Here is an 11,819-nt window from a genome sequence, read left to right as displayed (position 1 = left end):
TATCTGCGCTGTGGAACCAGACTTTTGCTATTGCAATGGCACCAAGCAAAAACTCGACAGCAGCTGCTGGATAACTTTTTTTTTTTCTTTTGGCTACATGAAGTAGTTTCATAACTCACACTGAGAGGACTCTTGCACTGCTGCAGCTTTTGCAGCTTTCAATTTTGCTTATTTTGGTGCATGGCTGGTTGGAAAAAAAGCTGCATGAAAGATAAAACCGTGTATTCGGAGAGAAAAGCAATTATGAAAGTTTAACTCTACCCTGTTCTTTTTATGTTGTCTTTCTTTCCGTTTTTTCGTTTCAATGATCATGTTTACTCTTGCATTGTATTTTTTGTTTTGCTGCCCAGTCTCCCAGCTACTTTCTCCCCAATACTCATCACTTAGGGGTGTGCAAAGAGCCAGTCCCAAAATATCGCACTGATCAAAGGAGGTTAGCTCAGCTGAGAGAGCTCAGAGCCAAGTTTTTCCTCTCCTAGGGGCACTTGGGTTTGACCAGGTCTGGGAAACTAAAGGGACGGAGAGTTCCTGAACAGCAAGATTCCCCACAATCTTTTCTTTCTTGAACAAAAGCACTAGAGCCCTTGCATGATCCTACACGGTGATGTACTCATTCTGGGTTTTACCTTCTTCAGACTCCAGAAACAAAAGTGCTAAAATTGCAGAGGAAAATTGAAGGAGTTCTCAATGCTCCTACTGCCATCCTGCCTGTTCCACGCCCGGGATTTCTAAGACGTAACAGTTTTTCACTTGTTCCAGTAGAATTTTCCAAACAATTGAAATTTTGATACTCTCGTGAGAACTTTGAAAACACATTTTGTACCTGCACTGCCGTCTGGATGCTCAATGCTATTTAACAAATGCTCTTTTTTAAGCGCACTGTAGAGTAGGAACCTCTCCCAGACCACATTTTTTTGTACTGCGCCACTTCTATTTCTAACACCTTGAACTTTTTTTCTCAACCATTCCAATTCCAAAACACTCCAGTAGGTATTGACCATACGCTTTTCTGGGAGGGCAGTGACAAAACACAGATTATTCCAATCCAGAGCTCTGCAGAGGGGACGAGATCTTGCAGCTCTAAGGCTGGTGCAGCCCCAGCTCTGCTCTCCGGGGCAGATTATTTTTCCGTTGAGAGGAAGGCTGTCCTAACGCTTTGCACACCTCCAAGTAGCATTTTTTGGGGGCACTTTCCATCTGTCATTTTTGTTCATCTCTCTCTGTCTTTCTTGATCTTCTACCACGAAAGCAGCCGCAGGAACGTCCTCTGTTAGTACAGGATGAAGACAAACTAAAAAAGCAGCAGATACCTACTGAGACAGCCTTTCCCCGGCAAGCAAGTGAAGAAACTCTTCCAAAGGTTTCTATTCCAATTCCTGAAGAGCAGAAATCCCTCAAAAAGTGTCAGCTGTACTCTAGCGTTTTTCCTTCTCCACGCATTCCCTTTATGATGTCCTTTCTCCTGGTCGTAGCTCTGACTGTTTGGTGGCTGCTCTTTCTCTGAGTGCCAACAGGGTCATTGTTGAAACCTCAAGACCAAAGCTCCTGAATTTCTTTGGCCGTAGCCTCTGCTGCATCTTCCTTGTCCTGGTCTCTGATCTCCGTAGTCGGCTGTCCTGGGGAGGGACACCCCGCGACTGTCGCGTTATCCCGCTGTGTCGTTGCGTAGCTGGGACCTGGCGGGAGTGGTCATGGATTGCCAGGTCCCTTCTGAAGTTTCCTAGTGTGCAAAAGCAAATTCTCTGAACCGTGCTCCTGGTTGCTGTCAGAGGGCAGACGGGGAGTGTAAACACGTGGGAGGAGACGTTTGCTTCTTCAGCCCCTGTAGGTGTCACGTAGGAATTGCTGCAGACTCGCTCTTAAGCTTGGTTGAAATGTAAGATGTTCCCGAGCTGAAGAACATCCAAAACTGATCCCAAAGGAGGCTTGACAGCGATGGGCTGAACCGAATCCATGACCACTCCTTGTCTAGGAAACTCAGATTGGCATTTAAATGAAAAGTGTTGATTATCCATGCTGCTGTGTTACTTTAGAGCCAGCGATGGGCAGCTTCTCGTTTTCCTGGTGGGGGAAGCCTTTTGCAAAGTGCTGCAGCTTCCCCCTCACACCCCTGCTCTTGTTTCCAAGAAAATACATCGTGTTATAGGAGAAAACCCATTGCAAGGAAATATTTATTGTAAACATTGATTAATCATTTTTTTCTGAATCTGGTGGTCTTGGTGCACTTCACATGTGGGTTATTTTTTTAATTTGTGTTGAACTAACCGACGCATGTTTGCTTAGGTCCCAGGCTGGAGTAAGCTGCCATTAGGTACTTTTTTAATTTGTGTTGAACTAACCGACGCGTGTTTGCTTAGGTCCCAGGCTGGAGTAACCTGCCATTAGGTATGTCTCCTCTGTTCGCATCTTGACTTTACCAGGACACACTCCTAATGTTAAAGCCATCGATTGTTTTGACTTCTCTCACAAAACCGTTGCATGCCGCTCGTTGTTTGTTGCCCACCGATGTGAATGTCTGGACGATGCTGACGTTTAACGAGTTATCCTGGTCGGGCTGCAGGCGCTCCGAGAGGCGCTGCCCAGCTGGGCTGCGCAGAACTGGTTCGTGAGCTGGAGGGAAGGTGGGACTTTGTGTCTATGGGGTTTCTTTTCTGTATATAGTCATTACGGGACTGAGCTGGGCCAACCGCGTCTCCTTGCGGCAGTAATCCGCTTTCTGTTGCTTTCTCTGGAGGACTGGTGTAGAGTCGCTTCTGAGAACAGCCACCAGTGCCATCAGCGTTGGCAGCAGCGCAGAAGAGAAGGGAGCAGACCTTTATTACAGGGACTAAAATGTGTGAATATATATATACACGTGTATTTATAACCCTCTATAGATCCCTATCTGTGTGAGCAGTGTTATTTAGGAAGCTAGCAGATAAGCTTGCAGGAAAAAGACGTCAGGCAACTATGGCATGTGCTGTCTGATGGGAAGGACCGTGGGGTATCACGGAGCACTCGAGCCGCCTCGCTCTTGCTGTCAGCATACAAGCTGAGGCTCCATAAGCGCTGTCTCAGAAACTTAGGTTGCTAGTGAAACCCTTTGTTTTAATCTCGCAGGAATCTTTCTGATTACTCTTGTAACCCGTTCCGATGAGTTCACCGGTTTGTGCCTTTAGGATTTGTTTTGTGAGGATGCTGGGTTTCAGTGGAAAGTCTTCTTCCCTTTGGAATACACTGCCTTTATCAACAGTCTTCCTCTTCCAGCGGTGGGAAGCGTAGGAGTCACTGCGTCGTTGTACAGGCATCCCGCGGTCCTGCCCCCTGACTGCATCCCAGGAACACGCCTTGGGATGCTCGTGAACTCTGCCAAGCTGGGGGTGATGTTTGAGGACTTCTCTGGAGAAGGTGGAGAGCTGGGGAGGGATGCTGAGGAGCCGTGTGCTGCGCAGAAGATGCAGGATGGAAGAAGCCTGGGGAATGCTGCTGGCTGGGGTTCCCTGCCTGGATCTCCTTCCCAGAATGGGAACAGACGTGATGAAAAGTGAGCACGGTTCGTTCTCCGCAATCTGGCGTGGAGAGGGAAGGGACAGGACCTGATCGGGTCTCTCTCTGTCCGTTTTCTGTCTGTATTTCCTGGAGAACAGCAGCTTCAACACACACCTGCTTCCTTCCAAAAGCCGTTGCTCGGGTTCGCTGCCGCGATGCTGCTTTGGGCGCTGCGGGGTCACTGCATGCTGGCTTGCCAAACCGGTGACAAGCACTTTGAAGCCATACCGGTGGCTTTGGCAAAGCCACGGTGTCTGTAGTTCTGCCATTTCCACAGGACCTGAAGTCTAAAAATCTTTGCCCAGAGCAACATTTGAACACAGTGCTTAGGGTGTCTTACCCCAGAGTGCTGAGAGGTGCGCTCTGCTGGTCACTTCAACTCAATTCTTTAACTTCGCAGTTGAAATGGTCTCTCTCTCTCACTTTTTCTTTTTTTTTTAATCTTGAGGTAAGGCTGGTTATCATCAGCAAAAAAACCCCAAACTTTTAAACTTTACATTCTGAGAATGCTCAGGAACATTTTGGGGATTTCTGTAACAATTATCACTGCAGAGTATAAAGAAACTGAACGAATGCTTTATGTTTCGGTGGCAGTTTGGAGGCCAGTTATCTGTGTTCATCTGGGCGGATACGATCTCTCTTGACAGAGAAAGCTCGTAGCTTCCCAGAAACAGACATCTCATCCCTTCAGCACCGCAGTGACGTGTCCGCTGTGCTCCCGCTCCTTTGCCAGTCACTCCTCCACTTTTTTTCCCATTTGCTTGGCGTTAACAGACATTCCTCAGGGCAGTCCACGCCTGGTCTTGTTCCTGCTCATCGTGTATCTTGTTCCTGCACATGGTGTATCTCGTACACGTTGGTGCTGTGCTGGTCGATTCCTGGCTTCACCCTTTTCTCTTGATGCCTGGGCAGGATGTGGCGCTGAAAGGAGGGATTTCGGGATGCGACGCTGAAAGGAGGGATTTCGGGATGCGACGCTGAAAGGAGGGATTTCGGGATGCGACGCTGAAAGGAGGGATTTCAGGATGCAGCACTGAAAGGAGGGATTTCCAGCCGTCATAGCCGTGCGCAGGGAGAGTTGACTCGCTCTGGCTTCATCTAAGGGCAGAGGCCTCGGGGTTTTTGTAAAGGAACCGCTGTGTGTACTTTGCTCCCTTGTTTCCTTGGGAAAAAGCACCGGCAGCCCCCCGGCTGCCTGCCCCGAGCCCATCACTGCCCCGAGCAGGGTGGGATTAACACACCCCCTTCGTACGTGGCCAGGGCAGTGCCGGGCAGTGAGTGATGGAGAACTCCATCATCCCTTCCGCAGGGAAGCTGGGGATGTCCGCAGCATGTAACGTCATCCGGGTTGGCAGGAGAAATCCTGAAACTCACTTTCTGAACCTTCTTATCCTGATATCAGCTCTTCTGAACTTCAGATAAAACCCAGAATCTTCCGTGCTTTGGGACAAGGTGGGCATCGGTGTTTTGAAGCTGCAAGTGTGCCAGGGACGATTGCTTGAAACTGGGGTTCAGCTGAGGCTGCGTTAAGGCATCGCGCTCGGTATGTTCATCGGTGATATTCGAGGTCTGCTTTACTGTAAAGCAACATCCTCCTCTTCCATTAGTAGAAGTGATCAGATAAATGAGGGTTTCATCTGCATCTCCTGCACCTTTGCCCTGCGGGTCAGTACCAGATGAACTGAGGACTCTGGGCAGGGTGGGGTATGGAGTTAAGCCAGGACTAGCTCTCCTCCCTTCCAGTAGCTAGTGATGACCCTAAAAATTAGGTATTCAGCATTTGCATACTACCCTGAAATAACGAGGAGAGGTGGATTTCCCCGGCGTGGCAGGAACGGAGTTGTGTGTGTTTGCAGGAATGGGGCTGGGCTGGCCTCGCTGTGTCCGGACCGCGGGGCTCCTCGGGAGCGCTCTGGGCAAGGGGTCTTGCACCTCACCCAAGGGTCGGTAATTTGTCACACTGAGAATTTTTCCACTGGTTTGTTGGGTTTTCTTTTTTCCTGGTCATGAGTTGATGGTGCCTGTTCTGACATACAGACTGAGGCAGGATGCTTTCCAGAAAAATACAGCCCAAAGAAGGGTTAGGGGTTCCTTCAGAAACTCTTTGGTCTGTACTTACTAGTGGGTGACACTGGAGGACCCGAGGGAGGTGATCTCTCTGCTTTCTCTCGTGTCCCAGTTTGCATCTGTCTGGGTTTGTGGAGCCGGAGGGAAGGACCAGCCGTGGTTTGGGCCACTCTGGGTTCTTCCATCAGTGGTACGCGGTCGTGTTGGATCAGTTTATGGAGACTAAAAACACTTTCTTTTTTACCTAAAATGCTCTTTTTTGGAACACTTTTTCAGTTTTGTATTTTTTCTCTGATTTTTTTTTGTAAATATGTACATTTATCATTAATAAATGTTATTGCAAATCAGATTCTTCTTTCCACTGCTTATTAACAAAAATAGCTGTGCACAACCTGTGTTAATGACTTCTGTGGGCTAACCCTCTATTCCTTTCTCAAACCAAGGAACCATCAGCCCCCTGGTCGTTACCGGCTGCATTCGGGGTGTTGGCTCTGCTGGACACTCTGCTGGGGGTTTCGTGCTCCTGGGGAGAGGGGACACGCTGCGGCGGTCAGCAATGCACACCCTCAAACTGGCCAGAATAGTTCGATTGAGGATTAAATCCAGATTAGTTTAAGGCAGGCATTGTTTGCAGAGGGGTCAGAGGTTCAGCTCTGTACCCAATACTTAACATCACGCTCCTGCCTTCTCCCCCTTCGCTTCCGAGAGTGAATGGGAGGAAAAACCCTTTGCACTCCTGCACAATGCAACTGCAAGAGCCTCTCCCCAGCACGTTGTGTTCCTTTGAGAACAAAAGTGCTCCTTTATTTTTTTTAAGCAATATATTTGTTGTAAGAAATACTTTTGTGAGAACCCACATTCCTAACTAACCGCTGCCTTTCCGCTCAGTAATACAACGCGAGCCCCTGGCTGGGTTTTAGCTGGTTGAAGCTGCTGGAGGTTGTGTCTAGAGGCTGTATCAGGAGCTATTCTTATTTCTAAATCTCAGCTTTTCTTCTGTGAGATTATTGACAGTGGATCACCCGTTTGGCTCATTCTGTGCTGTCAGGTGCGATCCCAGGAAAGCCAAGCTGGCTGCCACGGAGCAGCACGGGGCTGGTGCTGCTGCTCTCCGGGATGAGCCTGGCACCAGAGCAAGGCTGCGACGTTACGAAATTAAGCAAGAGAAATGCAGCAGCACAAAATCGATGTCACCTGTAAACCCTGATGGTATCCCACTGCTGCTGCTACAGTAAATGGGGTTTCAATGCCTCCAGCAGCTTTTTCTGCGCAGATGGAATTTGGAATAAGACGCGCACAGCTTTGTACCCCCCCATCCAAGGGTGCCTGGCCCTCAAAGGGATGGGAAGGGGATCAGGGTGGATGGGGAGAGGAATCCTATTGCTCAGCAACCTTATTGAAATAACTTCAGTCTTGATCTGGAGGTTGTTTCCAGTTGCCAAGTAGTTGATGCAGCAGATTGGACGTGGCTGCTGTGTATCGTGTAGTATCCTGGGGTTCTCCTTCATGACGGCAACTTTTTAAGCTTGTAGTGTGCTGTGTATTTTCTAGCCTTCCTTTTAACTTGGGTCAAATTCTCTTTTATCCTTCTGTCATCTGACTGGGCTGGTCAGGATGTTGCGATCAGATTAATAGCAATTTAAAAAATCAGTGTCAAAATGCAAACCACCCATCATTTCCAAATGCCAGGCTTCGTTGAACAGCTTCTAAACGTTTTAACTTCTGTCTTTAAGGCAAAGCAGCTCTATAAGGCATGGCAGGTATTGTAAAATGAGGATCTCTTGTTTTCTGCTCTATAATACCTTTTACCCAAGCGCTTTGACAGCGGTGAGACTGAGCATCACTTGATCCGGGAGCTCTCACGGGTGAGTGTGGTTCGCTGCGAAAGCAACATCCCGTACGTGTGCGTCTGTACCCGGTCACGCCGAGCCTGCGAGCTTCTGTGGACACTTGTTGGGGGATAACCTAATAACACGCGCCAGTGTTAACGACTGCGGTGCCGTAGTAGAAAAGGAGGGACTGGGAAGTGCTAGGGAGCTGGAATTTATAGCGTTTCATAGGGTGGTTGCAGGGAGCTAGCATGCACTGTCATTTCATGTTTTTATCAGTTTTTAGCAACTGTCTTTGGTAACTGTCAGGGTGATGTTATTTTAGCACTCCTTAAGTTTCCTGCAGGATTGGTTCTGGTTTGGAATGAGGATGATGGAGTATTTCTGAGAAGAGAGGCAGCACAGGGCGGCTGGTTCATACAAATATATCCTGATCCAAAATACAGGAAAAAATACAGGAAAAGAAATTTATACAAAAACACTTTTGAAGAAAAAGAAATCCTTTTGGTGGCTGGTATCAGCTGTGCAATTAAGCCTGTTATTAATTTATCCCCAGTCTGAATTCCTGTGTGTCACTGATTACACTGCACCGCTTGAGCTGTGTCCTCGGCGTTCGTCACCGTCGGGAGCGCAGGGATTTGTCCCGAGCAGGGGAATGTTTTGGGTGCACTTGTCTCTGGTTCGATATGTTTGGGACATTGCATCCTGTCCTGGATTTTCGTTACGCGACAAATGGCTTGTGCGATTACTCTGTTTCGTGTTTGATTCGGGCGTCCCTGGTGGGGTTTGGGCATCCCTGGTTGGGTGTCTCTGGAAATGAGCGGTTTGCAGCCCGGGTGCTCCCAGGTTTCACGGGTCTCCAGGAGAGCTTGGAACTCTGCAAATCGGAGCCCTGAAAACAGGAATGCTGCTGCAGTCACAAATCAAAATAAATCTTGATAAGATCAGAATTTATAACAGATGTTCAAATTCCAAGGAGGGTTTTGTTCATGTTTTTTTCTGAATTTCTAGGAAAATGCATTTTTAAATAGAGGAACAAGCATAGTTGTATTTTTTTTTTCTAAAGGGTGTGTAAATAGACAATTTTGTGTAAAAGCAAATACCTTCCAATGAGTCTGTCTCCTTACCAGCGGAATGGGAAGGCAAGAAAAAAAGTGTTTCTGCTCAGCTGATCTTATCAGGATTTGTTCTGTCTCTATCGCTTGCATGCTCATTGCCGCACTTGGCTCTGCCGACGCACGGTCTGTGTGCACCATCGGCTGCGTTCCAGCTTGTCCGTTCCTTTATGCTTTTACCATACACGATATTTCCAAAACGCAAATTATTTTTCTGTATACGACAGGGAGCTGGGAAGTCGTTTAGACTGGATACAAATGTTCGTCTCTTCAGTAATCTGCTTTGTTTTATCGGGGGGTTTCCTTCTTCCTCTTGGACAAAGTAGCGCCCCAGCTGGTGTTGAAGGAACTCTTGCTCCCAAGGCATTTTCCATTAAAATCCAGAAGATTTAGCATATGTAATGAAGGAGAGATCGGTACGTTGGCAGTTTATAAATCCCGGTTTTAAAGCAAGATTAAGACACGGGCGTCCAAAGCTGGTACCCTTGGTTCCCATGCTGTTTTGTGAAATACTTCAGTGGAGTATCTTACATTAGGGTGGATCTGGATATAGCTTTGGAGGAGCACGTATGGAAGTGGTTTTCGATCAGAACTAACGCTTCCCTACGTGTGCGGTCTGACCTGATCATCGCAGCGCCAGTGGCTCTCCCTTCACTCCCATTAAATGCATTTTCCTACAACATATCCCAAGAACTTAAGAGAAGCCCCAGAGGCTGGAAATCCTAATGGACAGAAATCTTACAGGTAACCTATCTGCAACACAAAAGCAAGGAACTGAAAAATCCCCAGGAGGCATGGGGGAGGAGTCATTTCTTGAACCGATGCTAAAATAAGCATCTAATTGTTCCTCCGAAAGGGGCTCCTATTGCACTGTCCTGTTAGATGGGGTCAATCAGGGTGAAAGCCTCCGGGCTACAGAAAATGCATTGTACCAGATAACCTGCAGGCTTCAGAGCTCACATTTTAAGCAAAAATTACTGGTTTTTGGTTGCCCAGAGAATCTTCTTAATAGAAAGTGAGGCAACAGTATCTGTTCACCTTAATACTGCCACCAAAATTAGAATAACGGGTGACAGCAATGCACTTGCCATATGTGTATGAAAATGTAATGGCTGGTTTTGGACATACAGCTAGTGGCTATTTTTATACCAATTTACCAGAAACCAGCCATGAGGTTAATGATTGAGCAGTCTCAGTGGCATTGATGAAGCAGCAGCCCTCTGGGCTTTCCCTCCTTGTTCCCTGATGCTGGATGATGTGACAGCTTCGATATGTGTAAAATTCCCCGTAGCTGCTTATTCTGCCCTTTCTCGATGACAGCTTTCCATGCCAATAATGAGAAACACAATTTCCAGCACAGGGCAGGACTGTCACCGTCATTCACCGCCGGTGACCAAAGTGTCCCTGCCCATGGCAGGGGATGGCGCTGGATGATCTCTAAGGTCCCTCCCAACCCAAACCATCCTGCGATTCTAGATGAAATATTCATCATTAGGTGGAGTTAGGTGGTGTTGGGTTGGACTTGATGATCCTTGAGGTCTTTTCCAACCTTAATGATTCTATGATTCTATGATTTGGGCAAACAGCTGAGTTTTGCTAAAGCTTTCTGTCTTGTTCGCGTTTTAACTCTTCTCTTCTGTCCATGTTGCTTCCCTCCTGCCTCGAGGGCTCCCAGAGATGTGGGAAGACCTAGTTGAGACCTTACTAACGAGCCGCACGGAGGGCGGAATAGCACAGCCTTGGTTAGACCCCCTGGCTCGGCACGCTCGTCCCAGATATCGCAGGTGCTCCAGACGTGCTGCCGGCTTCTCGGAAGGCTGAGTTGCTCCGTTACCTGTCTCCCCTCCCGTGCACCATCCCAAATTCCAATTCTATTGTACCTCCAGGAGGTTCAGCTACCACAAAGGTTTCCGTGTGCCAGCTGCTTTTGGGATCAGGTGTGTTGGGATGTTTTGGTAGGCATGGGGAAAAGGTCAAATGTGGATTGTTGAGCTATAGACTGACCCTCGCGCTTGGTGATGATGGGTCAGCACACACCAGCGTGAACTCTGGCTTTCCAGCTCCAGGCTGTGTTTCTTTATTTCTCAGCTGGAAAGTTTTGTGCTGAGTTAATGGAACTGGTTTGTCTAGGAAAAAAATAAATAGTACAAATTCTTTTGGACGACCAGACCCCATCATCCATTCAGGAGCCTCTTGGTAATTGGAGCAGCTGATTTCAAGACTAACTTGGAGATATTCTGCTATCATTGTACCCATGCCCAGTCTGTTAGTTATCCTGGAGAAACAGCAAACAAGGTGCTCGGAGGTGTGAGTGTTCCTGGGGCGAGGAAGAGAGCAGGGCACAGGCTCTGCGGGTTATTCGGGGCTTGTTCTTCTAACCTCCATATGCAGATTAAAAACACAGCATAAAAGATTTCAAGGAGTTAAAAGCAGAATTGGGGATGGTTTTAGTGTGGTCGGTGGGTTTTATTGCACACGTGGAATTTGGATGTGAACAAGTCCCCACGTCCTACACCGAAATCATTCCTGTTTCCAAACTGGGCAAAAAGAGCTGCGTGGTGGCTCTTCCTTTAGGTGCAGAGAGTTGTTTAATATTAATTCTTTAAACTTTAGGAGAGTGGATTATTAACATCCCAGGAAGGCGGTGCCAGTGAATGCACCGGACACCCCATGTTCCACAAAGGTTTTCCAGCTTCCAAGTGTCCGAACCTGCTCCCATTGCATGTGTTACTGGAGATGTACGACAAGAAATCGATGTTTTGCCGTGATGCTTCACGACCTCCTGCTCTCCCTAACGCTCTCTTTCTCTCTCTCTCTCTCTCTCTCTTTGGCCTTTTTTTGTGTATCCTTTCTTTTTAGAAAATGATGAGTGACTTTCTCTCCCGAGAGGAGGATGTGGCTGCAGTGCCAGAGAGGAGCGGTGTTGGCTTTGTGCGGGGGGGCTCAAAGCAGTCAGTAGCTTGTAGTGACACCCCAGTGCCCCCCGCCCCAGAGCCTTCTCCCAGCTGGGACTTTGCTGCTTCCTCCCTGAGCAGCGAGGAGGAGGAGGAGGCGGCAGCTCCCAGCCTCCCTGCCAGCGAGGAGGACCTGAGATGTGAAAAGGGGGTTTGTGCGGATGCGGAGAAGGACGGGGAGGTGTCAGAGCCGGAGCCCCCCCCCAGCCCTGCCGCACCCCCCCGGCAGCCCTGGGGAGGAGAGGAGGAGGATGGTGAAGACACATTTGCCTTTAGAGAGCTAAATGGCGAGTGTCCCGACTCGGAGGTTGATAACGGGCTGCCGG

The 11,819-nt window shown here is 48.3% G+C and overlaps 1 protein-coding gene across 1 annotated transcript in view; it reads left to right on the top strand.

Annotated features, from left to right (window-relative positions):
- Window positions 1-11,819, top strand: part of LOC104464898 (protein 4.1-like) — a gene marked incomplete at its 5' end in the record, with an annotated part of 31,897 nt that overhangs the window by 15,400 nt on the left and 4,678 nt on the right. The gene's annotated exons all lie outside the window — the stretch shown is intronic.

This window comes from Pterocles gutturalis, unplaced genomic scaffold (assembly GCF_000699245.1).
Source record: "Pterocles gutturalis isolate BGI_N339 unplaced genomic scaffold, ASM69924v1 scaffold9963, whole genome shotgun sequence".
NCBI classification, from domain to species: domain Eukaryota; kingdom Metazoa; phylum Chordata; class Aves; order Pterocliformes; family Pteroclidae; genus Pterocles; species Pterocles gutturalis.
Note: the sequence above shows the minus strand (reverse complement) of the source record. Positions and strands in the feature narration are given on the sequence as shown.